Genomic DNA, 10459 nt, shown 5'->3' on the forward strand with positions numbered 1-10459 from the left:
GGGAATCAGATTTTAAGCTAGTAGATTACTCAGATGCAGATTTTGCAGGATGCAAAATAGACAGGAAGAGCACTAGTGGAAGCTGCCAATTTCTTGGACGTAGATTGATTTCTTAGTTTAGCAAGAAACAGAAATCAATTTCAACATCAACTGCAGAAGTAGAATATATTACTGCAGGAAGCTGTTGTGCACATATTCTTTGGATGAAGAATCAGTTACTGGACTATGGGTTAAAATTTTCTAAAATACCCATTTAATGTGATAATCAAAGTGCTATTGCTATGACAGGTAATCCAGTTCAACACTCAATGACAAAGCACATTAGCATTAGGTACCATTTCATAAGGGAACATGTGATGGAAGGTACAGTGAAATTACATTTTATCCCCACAGATCAACAACTAGCAGATATCTTCACAAAACCAATATGTGAAGCTACTTTTACAAGACTGGTAAATGAACTTGGAATGATTTCAGGTTCTTTCTCAAAATTTGTTTAGTTTTTGTTCTCATGCATCAGACTTTATGATCAGTGTTTACAGATTGTCTTATCTCCATGTAATTTGTGGTTAAATTGTAACATATTAAATATTGATTATTATTTGATGTGATTCTATAAACTCTGAAAGTGTTTTGAATGTTCTATGACCATTCACTCCAATGAGGATTATATTGTTATATGCTGACTTAGTAGTCTTTAACAAACTATGTATCCCATGTTTGAATTAGTTGTTTATGTGGAAATCAATAACACAAGCAAATTCTGATTTTGATCTTAGTCAAATTTACTTTGTGTGTCTTATTACTAAGTCACAAACTAGATTATTGCTTCTTATCTGTCAAATTCTGATGTTAGTAAATCTTAAGGATGAACTACATGCTTGATAAGCCTCACTTATCTGAAGAAAACAAAAGAAAAGAAAAATTGAAATCAAGTACTCCTTTGAGATCTAGAGTAATTTATTGAGAGGGAAGATCCAAGTGCATTGCTGGTATTAAGTGATATGCATTAGAAAAGCAAATTGATTTTTCTTGGTGACTTTTCACATTCTCTGATTACTGGAGAAATACTCTGATAACAACATAAATTTTGATAGCAGTTGTAACTCATTTACACTGAGAAGCCATTGTCAAAAGAATTTTAAAAGATGCATAAAATGAGCACAAACAGTTGAGGTGGACTCTTGCATAACTTTATTCTATAGTAGACTTCACAATTCAAGACAGATTTTAAGCACTTTTCTTAGTTATGCCTTATTTCTAAGATATACTGAAGTTTATCAGACTTTAATCTCTACTGATCATTTGCACATACACACACTCTCACTCCATATGAATGATGAAAATTACTGTGGTGATTAAGTTGTTTCAGATAAACAGTTAAGTATTATTTGCATAAATTCTGAGGACAAGTTCTGATGAAAGTTCTGATAATTAAACTCTGAAGAAACCAGTCAGTATTTATGTGAAGAATCACGGAAACAATCATTCACTTTTTGAGTACAGAAGCCATATTCTGATGACCGTTAAATTCTGATAATAGTCAAGTTCTGATGCAAATCCTGATGGAAACTCTGATGCTTATGTGGCATTATTTAATTACTTGACTTATTTTTAGTATTTACTGTAATGGTTATATTTTGTCAGAAAATAATTAGGTGAGATAAAAACAGTGATAATCATTTGGTTAATGGGTTGCGTGTTTGTTTTGGTAACCACATGTGAGCAATAATTACTGCACGTTTACCGTGCCCACTCATTACTGTTTTGACTGTTTCCATGCTGCCAGGTGTAAAAAGTCTATTCTGCTTCACAAAAATAGCCGTTGTCATGTGGAGTGTATAAATAAGAGAGTTAAAAGATTTTACAATCTTTTACCTACTATTCTTATTTTCTAATCTCTCTTATTCTCTCTCACTCTCTAATATTCTCTAAATCTATTTCTTACAGGCATTTTATCAAACACCTTTCGTACACACAACTTTTCACTTAATTTCTTTAATGGAGCCAAGTTCGTCCCCAACAATTATATTGTTATTCTCAGCAAAGACGAAGCTCCATCAGATCTTCACTTCATCCAAGACTTTCTTGCTCGCAGTGAGATTGGGCATGCTCTGACCCAACCACAATTACTCTCAGGAACACAGATACTGGAGCTTTGGAGGAGTGGAGTTTATGATGATGGTGGTGAAGCTGGGTCCCCAAATATTATTTTCATAATAGGGGAAGATGAGCATCTGGTTACTTTGTCTACTGTTCGACAAGCTCTACATCTGCCAGAAAATTACAATTTCAATGCTCAGATTGAAGATCCACTATTACAGAGTATGATGGCCAATCTTGGCTATGAGAAAAGTTTTTCCAAGCTGGGACAACTGAAGAAACCCTATATAAGAAGGGAGTGGAGTTTTTTCTTTGACTACATCACCAGAGCTTTTGCCAACAAATGCTCAAATTTTGATGCCATTACAATTATGAGTCAGCAAATAGGGTATGCACTTCTAAATCAAACTCACTTTGATTATGCTACTGCTATTTTGGGTTTTATTGGGGATAGGATGCAGGACGACCCAAATACTATTTATTTTGCTAGATTTTGTCAACTCATTTACCGTTTTTGTTGTTCTGATAAGCCCCAACACTTTAGTGAGTCAATTCAACCTTTTAAACTTGCTAAAAGGGCTTTCACATACTTGTTATCTACTGATAATAAGAAAACCTTACTAAGACCCCTTCAAATTCCTGAATCTGTAAAACAGTTCTTAGTAAACTCTGACCCCAACACATACACACCCAAATTTCCTGAAGTTGCACCCTCTCAACCTCCACCAACACAGCCTTCCAACTCTCAACCACAGCCTACCATCAGAACCTATTTCCAACCAGCACAATCTTCTCAACCACAACCATCAGCACCTACTACCAAACCAACCTCTAGTACTTACCAAAAGGTGCCAGTTGTAAAATCTGCTACAACATACAGACCCAAATCTTCAAGAGCAAAGTCTGTTCCTCAATCTCCACCAAGGAGAAAGAGAAAACTGATTATGAGGGATGAATCAGATGAAGATGAGTAAGTCCAGGTTCATGCATCAGAACCTGTGACAATAGCAGCTGAAGAATCACTTCTTTAGAAGGAGATAGAAGCTGAAGAGGTAACTCCTTAGAAGAGAATGAAGCAGAGGGTTCTGGTATTTTAAAAAGGAAAAGAACTTCAAGTTCTGATGCTGCTCAAGCAACTCCTCCACCATCCAGAAGATCAAAGAAGAAGAGAGCAGGTGTGAAAATTACACAAGCTCAATATGAAGAAGCTGAGGAAGGGGATCAGGAATCTCTGATCTCATCAGAACCAATAGTGATTGAAGCTTTTCCACCTCCACCTCAACCTGAAGACACTGTTCCAGACACAGTTGTCACACCTCCTATCTCTCCACTCAGAGAAATTGACATTCATAGGCTGAACATTCCATCTGTCTTGTTTTTGGAAGCACCACAAGGACAAGTGACAACTCCACATGTTTCTCCATTAAATGCTGAAATACCAACTACTCCAATTCTGGATGTCGAAACAGATGAAGTTGTACCAGAATCTCCTACAGCCACACACACTCTTGTGTTGTCAGAAGATGATGAGCTTCTAGCAAGTTCTGGAGAGTCAGCTCCAGTAAACACTCCAGCTCAAATTCTTAGAAAGGAGGCACTGCTTAAAAAGTTTGTTGAAGAAGATGTTCATGTTCCATGGGAAGAAACTCACAGAGGAGTTGAATGGACCAAGAAGTGGAATGAATCTGACTTCATTCCCAGCTCAAAAGTTCTGTCATATCATATTGCAAAAGCTGATGAGTTGTTGACAAATTCTGACTTTAAAGCTCAACTTAAAGTCACCGCTCTCTAAAAGTCTTCAAGGTCTACACTCACAGACTCATGAAAAGGTTGATAAACTTATGGAAAAGGCTAATAAGCTGGATATGGAGATCAAGCTAGACAAGAAGAGGTTTATCAGACCTATTTAAGAGAAAGTTGAAGCTATTGAGAAAGTTCAAGAAGAGCAGCAGGCCCAACTGGCTGAGGTCCTACAAAATCAAGCTGCTCAACAGACTCAACTGAATGAAATCCAATCTTCAGTGGAACTTCTTCTCTCTCTACTCCTATCAGATGATGCCAAAAAGGGGGAGAAGGTAGTTAAGTCCAAATGCTCAACTAGCCAAACTCTGAAGAAAAAGGATGATTCAGGTAATGACCAGGGAAACCCTAGCAAGGGAAAAGGTCAAGATCAAAGCAACAAAATTCCTTCATAGAAACTAATTTCTGATTCTAGAAAATCTTCTACACAGAAGAATACAAGTTCTGAAGTTGTAAATGCTCAAGTTCTGAAAGCAAGTTCTGACAATTAAAGTCTGATATCAAGTTCTGATATTCTGATTCAAGCTGAAAGTCAAGAACTCAGAAGTTTTTACAAATTCTGAAACTTAAGGGAAGGGAGACTACTGTCTACTATAAAGATCCCAAGATTTAGACACTTGATGAAGAAATTTCTAGAAGATTATTTCTCAAGGATTATCCTGGAATGGATTTAGAGACTCTAAAGGAGGAAGAAGCTAGATTTACAGCTAAAAAGACAAATCTTAAATCTAAAGCTTCAAATGCAAAGAAACCTCCAAGGCCTAAGGAAAAAGGCATTGTGATCAAGGAAAGGTCAACTTCTGAGACTTTAAAGCCCAAGACAAGATCACAAGTTGAAATTGATTCCAAGGCAAAAGGGAAAGGAAAGATTGATGAACCAACAAAGAAATAGGAGATGAAGATTACTCGAATCCTGATGAAACCTGTGTGCAAAATGGTTCAAGTTTATGATGATACAGCTGCAGAAGATGAGACTGTTGAAACTCTGAAAAGAAGAAAGATGATAGAAGAATCCAAGACAACCTCTGACATAGCTCAAGTTTTTCAGAGTAAAGTTACAGAAGAATCTGCAAATCCTGAACAAGTCATCAAGACATCAACCTCTGACAGAGCTCAAGTTGATTTGAACAAGATGATAGTTACTGATACGAGGAAACTCCTATGAAAAAATGTTACACCATCAGATCCTAAGAAAAGACAACTGCTATCTGATTTCATGATTGTTGGATTGAAAGCCAGAGAAGCAAGAGACAGAGCTGGATTAGGTTCTGAAGAAGCCACGATCAAAACAGGAGTTGAAGTAATTACCAGAGATCCATTTTTATTAACTGACAAACCTCTTGAGGAAGTTACACAGAAACACCTTGACAAGGTTATATATGTTCAAGTGGTACTGGATGCTCATGATAAGAGTAATTTCAAAGAAAAGTTGATTCTATTTCTTGAAGATGGAAGAACATACAGAATGTCAGAATTAGATGTGCTGAACAAATCTCTGAAAGAACTTCAATTCTTTCATTATCTTTTGGAGATAAAGTCTGAGATTACCAGAAGATGGTAAAATTTCATCATGAAGACCATAAGGGATAAAGCAAGAATCTTTGGATCAAGGGTTGCAGAATTTATTCCAAAGATAGTTAAAGATGATGGAAGTGAAATTCCAATGAAGAAGAATTCTGCTAAACTTGAAGTTATTCTGAAGGAGAAATGTCTGTGCTATAATGAAGACTCATCTCATCCAAGGGTAATCAGACTTGGTGATGGTTTGGAAAGAAATCACATCTCAGCACTTAGGACTGCAATTTACCAGATTGGAAGTCAAGATGAAGAAATAAAGCAAGTCAAGGCTACATTAGCTCAAGTCCTGAGAAATGCAGAAGAGAAGCTGATATCAAACTTTGTCAAGAATCATTTTGGATACAGATTGATTCAGTAAGAGTGGTAAAAGCTGCAAGGACTGTAAGTTGTAGTTAGTTGTCTAAATAAACTCTCATTGCATTTGTACTTAAATGTTTTTGACATCATCAAATCTATTAACTTGTATATTTTTTATAATTTACAAGTTGGGGGAGATTGTTAGATATATTTGTGATGTCATGTCTAATCTGTTGTGTTTAGTTTCAGAACTTAATATCAGGACTTATTGGAAATCAGAACTTACCGAAGTCAGAACTTATATCAGAACTTAAGGCCGTCAGGATTTATATCAGGATTTAAGTGCGAGTACTTCAGATAAGGAATGCGGCTGATTTACAGGAGGGGATCTGGACTAAAACAAAGGAAGATATGCATGGAGAGTTGGACAGCTATAGGACTACAGAAGATAATATCTGATTGGTATATTTTAGGAGATAGAATTATATTCCATATCAATTAGAAGATATCTTGTAACTGTGTACTATATAAATACAGCTTAGAGTTTACACTATATGTGTTATCATTCACGAGAAAGATTATTCATTGTAACCTAGCAGCTCTTAGTGATATTGTTCATCACTGAGAGAGTAGTTTAATCTGCTTTGTAATAGAGCTTATTATATTGAATAAACTTATTTAATGTTACATACTTGTGTTCTAAATTGATTTGATTGTATAAACATTATATTCAACCCCCTTCTATAGTGTTGTGTGACCTAACAACTATTCCTTACTTCGCGATCCTAAAATGGATCATAATAACTCATATGTTGCTTCTTTATACAAGATTCTCAAAAGAATCAATCTCAATTCATTTAAAATCACATGGAAATCAGGGTAATTTTCCCAATATCAGTTGAGCCATCAACTCCTCATAACTATAGGATCTAGCTACTTGATATATCTATAGCATCCATATATTCGCCTTACACCTATCTTAACAACATCCTATCTTAATACACAATATCGTATTTGATAATCTCAACTCAAACTCAACATGAGTTTACTTTGGATCTTCCCTATCTTATATGATCTGTCATTCTTATCTTAACTTCTATCTATTCTTATTTTAGGGACCAATAACCTGTGGCTCTGATACCAACTGTAATATTCCAAATTCGGGGTGAGGATTGGGTGTCACTAAACAACTTTAAACAATATAATTACGTATATTAAAACAAATATACAGATAACCCCTCATTATTCCGGATCATTTACAAGTTATGGTATGAAACAAGAATCTAACCTTCTAAAATTTACAATAACTAAACACAATTTTATTACCTCTTTACTAACTTCCTCGTCTTAATCACTCTGACACCTCTAACTTCCTTCAGCTGTGATCTTTCCACTTTTGCTGTCTATTAAGAGCTATTCACTTTTATCCTCATTTGATACTGAAAGAAATAAGAATTCACAAAGCAAGAATGAGCCAAAATGCCCGACAAGTATCATAATTGGTTTATAGGTATCATATCAAAGAAACTTCTAGAAACAATCTTTAAATGATTTCAAATACATTTTTATTTATTTATAATGGTTGAGTGAATAAAAACAACGGGCCTCATTGGCCTTTAATCATAAATCACATTTCTCTGTAAAAAGAACAGTGAACATTTCAGTGATTCATCTCTTGAATCAAATCTTTATTTGTTTTGTAATCATAAACTTTCCAAGAAGGAATGTCATTAATGGAGATCAACAATAAATTAGACTGGACACTAGAACCAACATATGCACTATAACATGCTGATCAGTCAGGATATAGCGTGGATTTATACCCAACTGCATAGACCCACCAACATATAGGGTACCCAGGAACTATGGCCTAATAATTAAGGGTCCAGCCATATCTGGCCCTTAGGGTCTAGTTCATTCCTAGCCCTCATCGTAACCATCTAGTCCGTAGAGTATTTTGATGTTAAATCACTTTGATTTTAAAATATCCCAATCCAGGGTTCGCAAATAACCCGAAATAATGGGTATTTGCTCAAGAGATCAATCGATAATCAAGGAATAAGATCAAAGAGCTACTTGCATAAATAAGAGTAATTGCAGCGAAATATAAAAACATTTAACTATTTTGAACTTAAAATTGGAATGAAGTATTTGCAGTATATCATAAGAAAGTTCAGGAATACTTGCCTCAATTGATCCGCCTTTAACTTTCAATCATCATGCCATGTTCATCTCTACTATGTATTCACTCGTCTCATTTACCAAATACAATCAGGATTTACTTTTAATCTCTCGGTCTGGCCTTGACTGTCTTGAATTATGTGTATCTATCATAAGAGATACTATTTTAATCAACCGACAATGTAGAATTTTCTAGTCTATACGTTTATCCTTATCATCTACCCACCCAATAACAACAAATAAGGATCATATTTAGTCATATAAAGTTTAATAGACATGGGGACCCATAATTTACATAGCACGTAAACACATAAGACATGTATCACATATTTTATATAACATATAACTCAGTTCGTCAAAACATTCGACTCGATGCGTTTAAAGTTGAAACCGGGTCAAAATATGACTTTTTGATAATTACACAACTCATACACATTTACAAAATCAAGCGATCTTTCGAAACGAAAGATTTTATGTCTCGAAAGTATTTTTAATAGAATCAGAATATTTTTCTGAGTCTAAACGCGTTCGTTTCGTATTAAATGGATGAACGGTCTATTTATTATGAATAAAATAAGTAAAATTCAATTAATAATGATATTAATTGAATTTTAAATACCTTTATATAATTTTTAAAGGCTCAAAAGGATTTTTAGAAATTATTTTAACTAATTATAAATAATTATATTTTATTTAACTATTTATAAATAAAATTAATTGATTAAATAAATTAATCAATTAATTAAATCCATAAATAATTAATTAAAATAAATTATAGATAATTAAATCAAATTTGGAATTTTGAAGAAAAAGAAAATAATTTTATGGATTTAAAATAATTCAATTAATTATTTAAAATAATTCAATTAATTATTTAAAATAATTAACTGAATTTAGTTTTGAATTAAAAATGAATTTTGTAAATAACATTTTCAACACAAATCAAGTAACAGATCATCACAAACATCCCCGGAATAAATTTTCCGGCCAAAACTAATCAAAATCCGGCTGATTACCGTTCTTTTTAATTTTTACATAAAATTATGATTTTAATACATCAAAACAAAGCTTATAACTTGTAAAATCAAACCCCCATAATCAAATAAACCTCAGAACATTGTATCACCAAAAACGATTAATTAAAATTGAGCATAAACCCCAATAATAAAATTAGACTATTTAGGAATCATTTGATGTAATTGATAGCATAATTCAACTGTAAACATTCATATAAAGCTATTTTAATCATCAAATCAATCAAATAACCTTAAAATGAAAACCCCCAAATTCAACAAGAACCCTAGAATTCGAATTTTGAAATTTGCTAACCTGAGGTATGATTTGATGGTAAATTCTGATAGAGTTCTTCACGAGAGTCAATTTGGTTACAAATACGACATGATTTGTTTTCCAGATTAGGTCAAAATCATGCTTTGATTCTCAAGAACACATGAAGAACATAAACGTTAATTTGACAGAAAAATCTGAATTTTCTAATTTTTTTATGATTTTTATATAAATAAAATAATAAATAAATAATAATTAAATATTATTTATACTTATCAAATATTAATATCTCGTTGGATCATACCGGATCTGAAAATAGATTACTTAGCCGCTAAGTAACTGCAAAAATTATCCAATTTGATACCAGATTTGGATAATTATCAAAATTGGGCTACTTATAAAACACTTTATACGAAAGTAATGTAATAAAATCCCGTTTTTCGAGAATACGGGTTTTATTGATCTTTTAAAATGATTATTGTATCGAAAATTTTGCATCGAAACACGTACGGGTCAAACCGTATTCCGGATCGAAAAAGTCAAAACACAGAAAATGTTCGAAATTATCAGGTTAGGTGAGGAAGGAGTTTTCTGAAGAGTTTCGGGTTGTAAAGGCGTAAAAACGGTTGAAGTTGGACGATTCTCGGCTTTATAAAATAGTTTTGTAATTATTCAGAAAATAATTATTAAATTCATAAATCATTATAAAATCATATAACAGTCCAAAAAAATTTCAGAAAAGTACCATAATTATCTATTATAATATCCGGGATATATCGTGTAATTATTTTTGCTATTATATAATTATTATGTGTGTTCAGTATCTATTCTGTGAGTTAATTGTTAAGTGTTATCTGTACTTGAATATTCAAAAATAATATTAATTGAGTATTTTAATTTTTATATGTCTAAAATAAAATATAGATAATTGTCATATCTTCCTAATTATTTTTATGTTGGTTTATGGATTTATAAGTATCATATGAAATTTCTAAAATCTTTTTCCGGGTAATTAAAATCTATTTTATAAAAACGGGAACCAACCGACGTCAACCGTTGTTACATTTTTGGAACCCGAAACTCTTTCGAGAACTCCTTCCTAACCTAATTGTAATATTCCGAGCATATTCCATATTTCGACTTTTTCGATCCGGCGTACGGTTTGTTCTGCGCGGGTCCCGGCGCAATATTTTCGATACAATATTCATTTCGG

The sequence above is a fragment of the Apium graveolens genome, chromosome 6 (assembly GCF_009905375.1).
Source record: "Apium graveolens cultivar Ventura chromosome 6, ASM990537v1, whole genome shotgun sequence".
NCBI lineage: Eukaryota > Viridiplantae > Streptophyta > Magnoliopsida > Apiales > Apiaceae > Apium > Apium graveolens.